Source organism: Euprymna scolopes, chromosome 31 (assembly GCF_053919585.1).
Source record: "Euprymna scolopes isolate OS-2025 chromosome 31, ASM5391958v1, whole genome shotgun sequence".
In the NCBI taxonomy this organism is placed as follows: domain Eukaryota; kingdom Metazoa; phylum Mollusca; class Cephalopoda; order Sepiida; family Sepiolidae; genus Euprymna; species Euprymna scolopes.
Genome location: NC_136512.1, coordinates 30497392 through 30511976, shown reverse-complemented (window position 1 = coordinate 30511976; position 14585 = coordinate 30497392).

Sequence of the window (14585 nt, the reverse complement as noted above, 5' to 3'; positions counted from 1 at the left end):
ATCTACCCAGTAAGTGTCACCGTGGCGTTTATTTGGTGAATTTTTATCGTTATTTTGTTTTGTTTTCATGATTTAACTGATTACCAAAACTTCCCAGTTGAACGTCTGGATGTCAGCCATCTTGTTCTAACTTGCCAAATCAGGACTACTTGTGTTTTGAATTATATAGACACTTTAAAATATGTTCAACTACACAAAAATTACCCTCATAGGTAGAAGAGTAAGTTATTTTGCCTTTAGTAACATATATTTAATTTTTTTACCCCCCACCCCACCCCCTCGCCTTTTTTTTTTGTGGCTTCTCTGCTAAATCCCAATTTTTTTCAATGTGTTCATTCCGGAACTTATTGAGTGATATTTTATTTTATTTGCAGCTTGGAGATGAAAATTTGTATAGATAGATTTCTAAGCAAATATACATGAATTAAATTATCTAATATATATATATATATATATATATATATATATATATATTAGTAATTTTACATTCTTGGTTTCCTAGATATACATCCACTGAAATTCAACGATAGGTTCTTTGATAAGATGAAGACGCATTCACTAATGAGTGCTTCTGTTTAGAGCACAGTTGAACCATGATACTTGACTTTTGCATTTTAAGCTTGAATCCAAACCCTTGTATGAAAATAATTTTATCAAGTCAACAGTAGGTTCTCTACAGTGCAATGTCAGCTACAATGTATTGTGGACTAAGTCACTGAGGGGGGTATGTGAAGCTTCCTGCCAGTGCACTGCAATAGGTCCTCGACTAGAAAAGGCAATCAATCAATTTGATTGAAAAAAAATGGGCGATTTTACTGATGTCTATGACAAAATTCATTGATCCGTATTCAATCCTGGGCAATGTCTGGTCTCCCTGCCAGTGTCCACACACACCCACACACACACACACATATATATATATATATATATATATATATATATATATATATGCACTGACCTCTAAACAGGTGGTATCGCCTAAATGCCACAAAGGTGTATTCTGATGATCTCTGTTTGGAAACGTAGTGGATCTTCTCCAGAATCCTGCTATATATATATATATATATATATAATATATTTTTTAATTGGAATTCATTATTGAGATGAGTATCATTTATATGAATTTATTTTTTGCGGACTATTATTCTCATCTTTATTGGTTGTTGTTTCACGACGTTTCGGCCAACTATTCCTCTGGCCTTCGTCAGGTGGTAACCGCGACGGATAGGAACTTCGAATCTCCTAACTGCATTCTCAGCAATCACTGCCATCTGGAGTTGTTGTCATCTCACCACGTTTTGGCCAAGTAAGCCTCTGGCTGGCTTTGGGTAGGATTGAAACCGCTATCTTCAGACAATGCTCATCTGGAACCGTAGAGATTCAACGTCTCTATCAACTGCGTCACAGGCCCCGACGAAGGCCAGAGGAATAGTTGGCCGAAACGTTCTGAAACAACAACCAATAAAGATGAGAATAATAGTCTGCAATAAATGAATTATATATATTATTTTATGTGTGTGTGCCAGCATTTAAAACAGACTTGATAGTATTTTAGTCATGATGCGTTTTATTTTTTTAGCTTTAAAAATTCAGCTTAAAAAAAATGTTCCAAGATTTTTTTTTTCTCACCTCTTCATGATATTGTTGTTGGCGTCCTTCCGTTTAGATAGACGATGGAGAATCGCGCCTGAAGGTTGTCATGAGTCGTGGCAACTGTTGCTGTGACTGAGCAGCTCTTCATGATAAATAGTAAATTTCATGGATTTTGTTTTATTACAATTTCTTAATTGTATTTTTCTGTGAAAGTTCAAAGAAAAGCAGCAAAATAAGAAAAAAAAAGCCACAATTTACTAAGAAGCCTTTAAAAGAAAAGTATAAATACAAAATTCTTCATTTGTGTTCAAATTTTGCTGAAATCAGTGTGTAGCATCTGTTCTGGCAATGCCAGAGAAGTGCACCTAGTTCAAGACAATTTTTATCCCGGTTCAGTACCCCTTTTTAGGAACTGAATTTTCCCTACATAAAAAAACCGCCTTGTGTTTGACTCGGAGTCCCTCTTTCAAACGCCTTGGCCTATTATTCATAGGCAAAATGAATTGAGGACATTGCCTAGGCTGCTGCAAAGAAGATGGGCTCCCTCTACCATGCTAGAAAATTACACCAAAAAAACATCCTATATATTTACAAAACCACAATTCGCCCATGCATGAAGTATTGTTGCCACATCTGGACCGGTACATCTACCACTAGTCTCTCGCATTTAGACAGGGTCCCCCCCCCTAAAAAAAGTCTCAAATCTAATCGGTCCTGCGCTATCGGCAAAGCTCCAACCTTTGCCCTATCGCTGCAATGTTGCATTCCTGTCCTTGTTTTACAAGTTCTTTAATGGCATGTGCTCTGATAAACTCACTTGTGCCCCTTCGACTAACGCCCAACTAACCTGAAAAGAAGCAAAATCCCACCCCTTCACTGTTGATATCCCTAGATGGCAGAAAGTCTTCTATTCTATTCGGGCTGCTAGACTTTGGAATTCCCTCCTGTTGCCTGCTTCCCTGACTATACTAACTTGCAGAAGTTTTGAATATGTAATGTGAACGGACATCTTGCTGCTCAACTCTCCACAGTCCCCTGTTAAACATGATCGCAAATAGCTGCCCCTTACGTTCCATTTGGTAATATACTTCGTTTGGGGTTAAAAAAAAGAGAAGAAAAAAAAAAAGTAAATAGGACGTTTGCCGTCGATGTCGTAATATTGGTTGCATTCCTCTGAAGCGTTATACAGGCGACACATGCAGCTGTATTTTGATGAATGTGACGCAGACTGCATCTCTCAGCTCTTTCTGGTGCCACCTTTTATCCACTCCCCTCTGGCAGACACTTTCTGGTGCACTTAGTGTCTGTCAGGAAGCAGTTGCAACCTTACAGCAGACATCTTGTTGGCAATGTGACTCTCTGAGAGTTAACGAAGTGGGGGTGGGGTGGGGGTGGAAGGACTTGGATGTAGAATTTGTTTTTTGTTGTTTTTCTTTTTTTTCCATTGTTTTTCTTTGTTTTTTTTTTTTTTTTTGCTTCTCCTTCGTTTTTTTTTGTTTTTTTTTCTCACTTTTTTTTCTAAGTGGAAGCTGTTTTAACTGTTTTTATTTAAAAATTTTAAGCTGTTTTTTTTTTTCATTTTTTTAATTTCTTTTATTCTTTATTTATTTCCCAGATTTTTTTCTTTCCCTCCCTCGCTCTTTCTTCTGTCTCTCTTGTGTTTCTACATCGTCTCTCTCTTGTCTCTGTACCTTGCCCCTCTCTTGTTTCTGTACCTTGCCCCTCTCTTGTTTCTGTACCCTGCCCCTCTGTTGTCTGTACCCTGCCCCTCTGTTGTCTGTACCCTGCCCCTCTGTTGTCTGTATCCTGCCCCTCTGTTGTGTCTGTACCCCGCCCCTCTGTTGTGTCTGTACCCCGCCCCTCTGTTGTGTCTGTACCCCGCCCCTCTGTTGTGTCTGTACCCCGCCCCTCTGTTGTGTCTGTACCCCGCCCCTCTGTTGTGTCTGTACCCCGCCCCTCTGTTGTCTCTGTACCCCGCCCCTCTGTTGTCTCTGTACCCTTCCCCTCTCTTTCTACCTTCTCTGTCTCTCTTCTACTTTCACTTATCTTTAATCTCAACGAATCTTTCTTAACTCTCTAGTTATTAATTGTAGAACAGTTGAGATAGCAGGTTTAGTTCAAAAGCGGAGACTAATCGGCAGGCGGAAGTGATGGAAGATGGATTTGGAAGAAATAGGAATAGATGTTGATCTGACTAAAGAGATAAGTTAGTCTGGAAGTCAAATTCTAAAAGTCGTCCAACGCATGCCACCATGTAGATCAGACCTTAAACCATTGATGATAATGACTATACAAAATATAGAGATGGATAAACTTATGTAAGGAAGGATTAATGAAAGCGAACAACTACAGACAGAAAATAAACAACAGCAAAAAATAAATCGGAGCCATTTTAAAGATAGACATAAGTAGTAAAAGAAAGTGGTATTCAAAATGTCATTGTAGAATGAATGAGGACATACGTTTTTGGAATAATGACTTCTTACTCATCTTAAAATTGCAGACAAATGTTTTGAATAAACAAATGACCATATTTGAGGAGTCACATCTGGATATCATTGCTACTGACTATCATTATAATGTCTTCTCTTAAGACAATGGATAACCTCTGAAATTTTAAGTAAATAATGAGTTTATTTTACCTCGCTCTCTCTTTCTCTATAAAGTTAGCAAATATATATATATATAAGGCTATGTGTCTGTCTCCATATTTTCAAACACTATCTCCCCCCCCCTCCCCCGAAACTTAAAGTCGCAGAGCGGCGCTAGGGACCTCAATTGATTGGATTTTTTATGAACCATTCTTTTATGGGTTTTCAGTCAGTTAAAATAGCTTTTACGCTGTCAAAAAGGGGTCAAAAGTGAAAAAAAATCGTTATACCTTTTGTACATTCATCTTATTTTTTGTCACGTTGGCACAGTGGTAACGTCACCAGCTTTGAATGCTAGTTTTGCTTTTGGTTTTCGATTCTGGCACCCAAATACTTTTCTTTTTTATTACTTTTCAAATCACAACTCTATAATAATATATACAAAATCTTGACAAATTGAAATATCATATTTAAGCATATTTTACGTCCGGGCAAAGTCAGGCGCCCCCTCCCCCCCCGTTTTATATATATATATATATATATATTAGTGATGGGACGATTCCAATATTTTTCCTGATTCTGATACAATTACCGATTCTGTTGTAAAATCTCGATTTTGATACAATTATCGATTCCAATTCTTTTAAATTTCTAAATAAAGTTTTTTTTTGGGGGGGGGGGTACTGCAAAAAAACATGAAATATGTACATTTAATTTCCTAAATACAGAAATACACTTATAGCAGTAGGCAGGCTTGAACCAGTGAAGCAAAGGAGAAAAAAATGGTTAAAAAAACGTGACGTCTTAGCTGATGTGTCTATTCCCTCACCTGAAGTTTGGAACCTTGAAATTAAGCGTAGTCAATCCAACCAATACGATGACTTGTGAAAATGGCGATGCAAAAATCGACCCCCTCCTTGTAGAAAACTGCCCAGTTAAGGGTGAAGGAAGCAATGTTTTGGGCTAATTTTTCAATATTTGTTGTCCGAGACATCGAACCCCAAAACGATCCTGATCTCGTTAGGATCTGTCACGTCTATCGAAAATTTTTGGCAAACATACATACATACATATATTCACACAGACCGACGATTGAGATTTATATTATAGAAAAGTAAATGAAATGAAACTGTGGCACTAATTCTAAAATGGGTTTAAGTGGCTTCTTCTAGAGGAGAAAGTTTCATGGGAGTATGAAATTAGCAAGCAGTCCCCAGTCGCATGTATTATTACACTTCGATTTTTTGGTCCCGGTTAGTGAAACAATTTTAATTTTTGTTCCTTCCCCTCCACATTAAAAACTGACCTTGGTGTCTAACTTTGCTCTCGTGGGAAGGAAAGTAAATAGGAACTCTTACTGAGAGGTGTCGACGTCCTCCTATATACAGTGCCTAGTATTCCCAAATTGGTCACCCTGGCTAGGCTCAACGTTGCTCAACTTTTGGACAAGCCTCATATTTTGATATTTTCCTTTTATCTCATTCTCTCCCCTCCAATTTTTCAAGCCGGTTGCAAATAAGCTTGCAATGGGCCCCCGCATGTGGTCCGTGGGCCTGAATGTTTGACATGCCTGCTTTACGGTCTAACTTCTTTTTTTCTTTTTTTTTTTTTTTTTTTCTAATAGAGATAATTGCTTGTTTATGCTGTGTAGTTCACACACTCTTCCCCTCACAAATATTTTCAAGGACTAATTTGAGAGCTTATCGTTTTAAAATTGGGAATAGGATGAAAAAAAATTAGTATTAAATGACACTTTACAATCTTGCCAGAAGATGGAATGAGGAGGAAGAGTTCTCCCCACCCACCCAAGGGTTCTTCCCACCCACCCAAAATAACAAAAACAATAAAAAAAAAGAAAGAAACGGGTGGGGGGGGGGATAAAAATGTCAATAGTGTTTTCTTCAGGATAGCTTTGTGTTCCTCTCCGCCACCTTGCATTGTATGATTATCATCATAAATATTTTTATTTTTATTTTTTAAATCTTTGAATGCTCCAATATCTCCCCCCCCCCTCACAAGAAAAAGTTATTTCGCGTTTTATCGTTTGTTTCTAATGGAATAATCGAAGAATCAGCAATTTCAAAGATGAATCTGATGTGTGAGGAAGAATCCTTCGTCCATTTTTGTTTTCATTTTTTTTTTTTTTTTTTTTTTAGCTTAAAAAACATCAAAATGGGGAATAAAAGTAATACCTCAGCTCAAATGTAAATCGAGAAATGTGAAGTTGTTTATCTCCCTCCCACGACGGGATGATACGACACGGGTCGGAAAGTGAGATCAAAAAAAAAAAAAAAAAGTAGCGTTCTAGAGGAAAAATTCTCTGGCATGCAAAAAGAAAAGAAAAAAAAAACAATGCATTGGCAGCATTCCCTGGTAGAGGCCGCCTCAGGCAATTAGCAATAAACTAACCAATTTTCAAAGAAATAAGGTAAAGCCTAGGAATATGGACATTCCAGAGCAGCACACGACCAACAACATACTGCAGTCAACAGATGGAAAAGACTGCGTTGACTTTGGTGAGAAACACCCTTTGCTGATGGTTGAATAATGTGAACGTTGGGTTATTACATCCACAGGAGATTGAATACGCTTTATCTCAAGTTAATTACAATTAACATAAAAAGCCTAACTATTTATGGCTTCCTCCTCCTCCTCTCCACCTGCTCCTCCATATTCGCCCCTCCCCTTCTCTATCTCGGCTTCCATCCCCCCTCTCTATCTCGGCTTCCATCCCCCCTCTCTATCTCGGCTTCCATCCCCCCTCTCTATCTCGGCTTCCATCCCCCCTCTCTGTCTCGGCCTCCTTCCCCCCCCTCTCTGTCTCGGCCTCCTTCCCCCCCTCTCTGTCTCGGCCTCCTTCCCCCCTCTCTGTCTCGGCCTCCTTCCCCCCCTCTCTGTCTCGGCCTCCTTCCCCCCCTCTCTGTCTCGGCCTCCTTCCCCCCCTCTCTGTCTCGGGCCTCCTTCCCCCCCTCTCTGTCTCGGCCTCCTTCCCCCCCTCTCTGTCTCGGCCTCCTTCCCCCCCTCTCTGTCTCGGCCTCCTTCCCCCCCTCTCTGTCTCGGCCTCCTTCCCCCCCTCTCTGTCTCGGCCTCCTTCCCCCCCTCTCTGTCTCGGCCTCCTTCCCCCCCTCTCTGTCTTTCAAAGCAAAATATGATGAAAGTAAAAATAAAATAGATAAGCCCCATAATTTATTATACCATACCTGTTCACACTGAAACATTTATCACAATATTCTGTGGATCCATATTAAAAAACCTTGTTAAACTTTGTGACATATTTCCATTCTATAGAGATCAGGCGCGAACGAACACCCCATAATTTTATTATACCATATTTCTTCAAACTGAAACATAATTATCAAAGTGTACTTACGCAGATAGATATGAAAAGTCTTTATTAAAGTTTGTGCCTATTTCCATTCTATGGAGGCCAGGCGCGAACGCAGACCCCACAATTTTATTATACCATCCCTATTTAAGGTAAAACATACTTATCAAAGTATTCTTATGTACAAAAAAAACACTTGTAAACGTTTTTTTTTTTTTTAATTTTTAAATTTTTATTTCTATACTTTGTAGACCAAGCGCGTACGCAGAAGCCACAATTTTAATGGATCATCATTATGCCAGATCAAACATACCCATTCCTGTGTCTCGATACATCTTCTATCATTATATGTGATCAGTTTTCTATAATAGTCAACCATATAGGAGCCTATTCGTGACCAGACACATACAGAGACGTTCAGCTTTATATTATAGATGTAATCATAGGGGTTTCAATCTCAAAAACTATTAAACAAAAAACAAAGTTTTAGTTTCAAGTTCGTCGTTGGAAAATTTCCTTACTTGCAGGTCAACTAATATCTTGTAATCACTGCGTTAGTTTGCTCTTGAAAATGCATGCTAGTCCTAATAATTTTGTCGGGATCATCAGTTGTTTACCATGAAAAACTGTTTCAATGATTTAAAAACATTATTCTATTCTTATGGCACTCCAGCAGTGTTGATCAGATATCACCTCTCTTAAAAACCAAAAAAAAAAAAAAATGTTCCGGATATCAGATCTAGTTTTTTGCTCCAGATTATATTTTTTCCTCAACCTATTTTTTCATACATATATATATATATATATATATATATATATATTGGTTATAGACAAACACATGTTTGATAGTCTCCACAACTTAACAATATTGCTAGACCTAGCAAGATTAAAAGCTGGGGCTATAGTGACTGCATTCAACACACTTTGTGTCAATAACAAATTTTTTAAAGCGATTTATCTTAATACTTTAAAATGTACATTTCTAATCCTCACATTTGAATACAAGCTCAAACTAGCCAGAATTGAATTTTAGCATTAAAATTTGGAACATTTTTTTTCTAAAGTTATGACTTACCTCACAATTATTAATTCAAATCTAAGGCAATTTAGACTTAATTACCATGTGAGAAAATATATAGTGTAAAATTTTGTTGAAAATTCAAAGACTCACGTTTTCTTTTTTATAACCTTCGTTTATTTCCTGGATTTTTTTTCCATTACAGCTGTTTCATTAGAGGGTAGGCAATTTTACGATTTATGTGTCCATAAAAATATCCTGTCCCTACCAACTTCTTCAGATGTTTATCCATTAGAATTTTATAACTAAAGGTATATTTTTAACATGCTGAACATCGTATTCGGGTAAAAAGATTTGCAAAGCCATGCCTTCTCACTTCCTCCATCTTTTGGTGTTATGTGAAGATAGTTTTCCGTTTTAACCCGTAGTTTCGTATTTTTATTTTTTATTTATTAATTATTTATTTTTATTTCAATTTCCCCTTTTTTTCTATTTGTTTTTTTCCAATTATCATATAATTTTATGTAATTTTATTTCTACATTTATGCGTGTTTATTTTAATATTCCTGTTTTGCTTGGTGTTTGAATTCGTATTATTATTCGATCCTTCTATTTAAAGGGGGGTGGTCACTCTCATGGAATCATTTTTTATATCTAGGATTACCTCCCTTGCATCTTTTATCTTTCCTCCCTTATATGTTTCGTTTTTACTATTTTTCTTTTTTCCTAATCTGCTCTAGTGCATGAAATTAAATATCTGTTTCTGTTCAAACATCCGTGGATTACATCTAATCGTTTGTTTAATAATTTTTCTTTTGATATTAGTATATGATAAGATTCTAATATACATTGGTTGCATCTTTTCGATTTGCTAGGTTTATATTTTTCCCCTTTATCAATTATTGATCATCTTAATTTATATTCAGTTTTATTTTCCTTTAATTCCTTAATCCATACTGCTAAAGTGGTTGAGTTTTTCTTTGTTTTTTTTTTGGGGGGTTGTTTTCGTTATTACTATTAGTTCTGTTTCTATTTCCGTTATAGAAGTTTTAATTGTCACTATTGTTATGATCCTTTCTATCGTTGTTTTCATTTTTATTCACATTGTTGTTGTTTTTGTTATTTGTGGTGTTTTTTAAACGATGCTAGGTGATTACAATATCTGTCCTTAAAGCAAGTTCCGGTGCTCCCCAGATATACTTTAGTTTCATTATTTGTTCTAACTTCACATTTGTATACTATGTTTGTTACAGCCCCCCCCCCCATTTGTATACTATGTTAAACAGCCCCCCCCCATTCGACATTCAGTAGGGTCCCGGCAGTTAAATTCTTTTACTTGTTAGATTCATTTTCTGTCCTATCTCTATTTTTCAAAAATTTGTTTAATTTTGTGTTATTTGAGCCAATTATGGTATTTGTTAAGTTAGCAGACGTTGAGAAGGATAGCTTAACAGTGTTTTTGTTAATTATCTTATTTGGTTTACTATCTTGCGGGGAAATTTTTGTCTATAATTTGGTAAAATTTCCTTTGGATGTTATTTTTTATGTGGTGGCTGAACAGTGGATTAAACCACGCCTTTTTTCCTTTTGAACTTCCCTTTTAGTTTTTTTATGGTCTATCTTTTCATTTTTCTTTTTTGTGTTTATTGTATGTTTTATTTTTCATTTGTTTTTGCTCTTTCTTTTCCCTTTTTTCTATTTCCTCATCGATATTACATTTGCATAGTTTATTGTTCTTTCTGTGCTTTATTGTTTTGAGTTTCCTTACCAAATTTTATCATATTTATCATATTTAATTAGAGTTCTTCTTGCTAATCTTATAATGTCTAATTCTAATTTTGTTATCTTTCTTAATTTTCTAGCTAGTTCTAGTGCTTCCTCGGAGAGATTTGGTGAAATAGAGGGGTAATAGGAATCTATATCAAACAAGGAATTTTCTATTTTTGTCTTGGGGTAGTGTACCGAACCATTCAATTACCTCTTCCAATGATTTCCACTGGTTATGGTGAATTTTTTTTTTTTAATTTAGGTAGGATTTCGTATAGTATTTTTTTGCTAATGTTTCCCAAATCTGAAATACATGGAGAAATCAATCAAATGCTAGGATTATTGTTGAATTCTGCTTTATGATCTTTTAGGGTAAAACGTGGGCACAGTAGTGTATATCCCTCTATCTTATCCTGTATGTTAATTTTTTTTACTTATTTTTAAGGTTTCAGAGTTTATACTATTCAGTTCTTCATTACTTGCTACTCTATAGTTCCTTCATAATTAGGTTGTTGTAGGTTTCAAAATCCATGCTATATATATTCATGGTTTATATTATATATATATATATATATATATATATATATATATGAAATCTAATTTAAGAAATCGATAAATGCTATTAATAAAACATATTTAATGGGTATAGGTAATTAGTGGTAACATCGTTTGATATTTAGTTTGAAATTCGCTTTTTCTTTAAATAAAAATACAAAAATAGGTAGATATATAAATCTTTAAAAAGATATTTAGTTTGAATTTTTTTTTTAAATAAAGATAAGAAAATAGGTAGATATATAAATCTTTAAAAAATACTTTGCAAAGGATGCGACAGAGGTAAAGTGTTCCCGCTTGTTTTCTTTTCCTCATAAAGGAAATGTTTCTTTTCCTTAATGTTTTATTGTTAAAGTGTTTTTTATTTAATAAGTCTGAAGAAAGGCTGTTCTTGTGAAAATTTTCAAACAACATAATGTTTGAATTTGTCCAAATGGTCTTGAAATAATTGTAACTAATAATGAAATCAACCCATTTCTTGAAGTCTTGGTTTTTGTTAAAAAAGCATATATATATATATATATATATATATATATATATATATATATATATATATACACACGCACACACAAGGTGACCCCCCCAAAAAACAGAAGCTATATGGAGTCCATTTAGAACATATGCTGTAGAATGGAGAAAAAAAGGCTAAAGACCCTAGTGTTTTGATGTGAGTTTTTGAATATAATAAACTAGTTATGATCAAAGTTTCATTTCATTCAGACAAAACACTAAAAAGCTGGGCCTAATTAGAGTTGGGCCGTTTTTTTTTTGGTCCCCCTGTATATTATATAAATAAATATCTATATATATATATAAAAGCGAAAATGTATGTATGTATGTGTGGATGTTTGGATGTCTGCTAAAAACTTTCGACAGACGCGACGAAAATTCACAAACTCTGTATCAAATCGAAGCTCCATCCTTTGCTTGAAAAATATCGAAAAATTGGCCAAAGACGTTAACTTTTTCACCCCGAAATCGACAATTTTTGACAGGGGGGGGGTCAACAAAAACGGTCCTCTCGTGACAATGACCAATTCTACGCATGCGTCAGATGACGTCGTGACCTGATTTACTTTAAATAGTTGAAAAACCAAACAAATTTCATGTACATCGCGTTAGCTCAGTTGATTAAGGCCTTGGTTCATTATCTAAACGTTTTGGGTTCGAATCGTGGTGTGAGATTTTTTTTATTATTCGATTTTTTAAATTTAAATATTGGACCAGTGTTATTTAAGCCATTTCTCATATAACGTTCGTTTTTCTGCTTTTTTTTTTACTTCGCTTATTTTTAGCGACACCCAAAAACACCCGGGTACCCACTGATTTTTTTTTTATTTTAATAGCGAAACCGGCTTATTTAAGCCATTTTTCACATGTTTGTTTTTCTGTTTTCATCGTTCGTTTGCCTTACGTTAGTTTTTTTGTGTTTTTTTTTATTGTTTGATCGCCACGTAGTGGGGAAAACAGAAACTGGATTCCGCGACTTGACATTATCGCACCTGCTAATTTCAGTGTATAAACGTCAACTTAACACACTTATCAATTCATCTGTTCCCGTGGTCAAGATGTTTTTTTTTCATTTCCTTTCCACCTCCGTGTCAAACGTTTGGGGTTCAAGCCTACCTTTATACTAAAACTATTTTTTTTTCTTTAACACCTCCAAACAACCGGCCAACGTTTATTTTATTTATTTATTTTTTTTTTTTTACAGGGTTGTTTTAATCTAACCCCCACCACCACCACCAACACACACCTTCAAACACCGGGGCAACGCCGGGTACCCCCGCTAGTATATATATATATATATATATATATATATATATATATAAATCAACCCATTTCTTGAAGTCTTGGTTTTTATTAAAACAGCATATATATATATATATATATATTATATATATATATATACAACTAACATTTATTTTATACTAACCTGTATGCCCGGGTATTTTGAGGTGTGTGTTTAGCAAAAAAAACCCAAAAAAAACTGACGTCTTTGCTATTGCACCAGTCGCCAAAACCGGAAGTGACGTAGGTTTAGATTAAGGCTAAACAATCGAAAAGAGGGGATGATTTTCGAGAAAAAGCGGCCCTCTCTGTAGACAAATGCCCAGCTGAGGGTGAAGGAATTAATGTTTTTGGCCAATTTTTCGATATTTGTCGTCCAAAGGGTTGAGCTTCAAAATGATACCAATCTCGTGAAAATCTGTCGCTTCTGTCAAGTTTTGGACATGCGTACATACATTTAAACAGACAGGTGAGATTTATATTATGGGTTATTACTATCAGCCCGCCTAGCATTGCCCGGTCGTAAAATATGCATAAATATATTTGAATTAATACAGAAAATGAAACCTGTGCATGTGAGTATTTTTTTTCCATACAGTTTATTTATTGCAAGTAAAAAAAAAAAAAAATACTTGAGCTGAGATCAAAAGCTAAAACCTAAAGACAGTACGATAACCATTAGACCAACTTGATCTTGACAAAATATTTTCAAACTTCACATTCTTAACATAAAGAAGCTGTCATGTTTAATGTCTGTGCATTCGTGAAACAGTTGAAAACAGATAAAAATCTGATGACTCCCAAGTCCCAATTTTTCAATTTTGACCCCTTAGCAGTCCTTTTTCCGGATGAAAACCAGTTAGTTTTTCACATATCTGATTGTCCTATATACCAAAATTGCAAGTTTGCAGATCAACGATTTGTTGAGTATATAGGTTGAGAAATGTCCTCCCATGCACATTATCAGTTTTATAGATTTATTTATTTCACTTATTTTGTTTAATCAAAACTTATACAACCAAGTACATATCTATTTATATGTCTACATTTGAATACAATTTCTTCTTTTTTGTTTAATAATGTGAGTTTTTGAATGAGATGTTGTGTGACATTATTTTATGAAAAAAAAACCCCCAAAAAACATTACAATGAAACCGACATTTTTTTCCATCCGATGTACCTTCGCCAGGATCATGTTTGATGGTCTATAATCAAACATGTCAAGCAGTCTTTGATCTCTTATTTTCAGGAGAACAAAGAAACGGAAGTGAAATAAAATATATTTGTGCCAAAAACATTGCGTTAAGGGAAAGGCAAGAATAAAAAAAAAAATGGGATAGTCTGAATCTAATATCGATATATTAGATTGTTATTTGGGCTTAACTTTGAAAATTTGACAAGTTAATCCTGTTAGCTAAAAAGACACTGCATAACTAAAAAGAATAATGTATTTATATGAAGCGAGATACGGTATATTCGGGCCAATAACATAATGTAAGAAAAAAAAGAAGAAAAAATACACATATTATTTGGATATTTCAGACTGTTATTCAACGCGATACATCTGAAGAAGGCCAAAATACATCTGAGAACAGTAGTCCAAAGTGTAATATGAACTAGCAGGACCTGTGGAAATTCCACAGCGGAGTCTTTCATACGTAATATATTGATGTTGGCATTCTGTAGATGTTCAGCGTAAATGGAAACGCCTTGATATTGTTGTAGCTCTTTTGTTAAAACTGTAAAAGTATTTACCTAAGCTAGCAGAGATGATATTTTAATTTATGCAGATTTCGTATATATTATTATAGTTGATAGGTTATAAAAAGTTATATAATAAAGTAATTTAAAAAAATATATGTATATGTATGTATGTGTGTGTATTCATGAGTAGTGTGTGTGTGTATTCATGAGTTGGATGCATCAGCTTGAACCGAAACCAAAA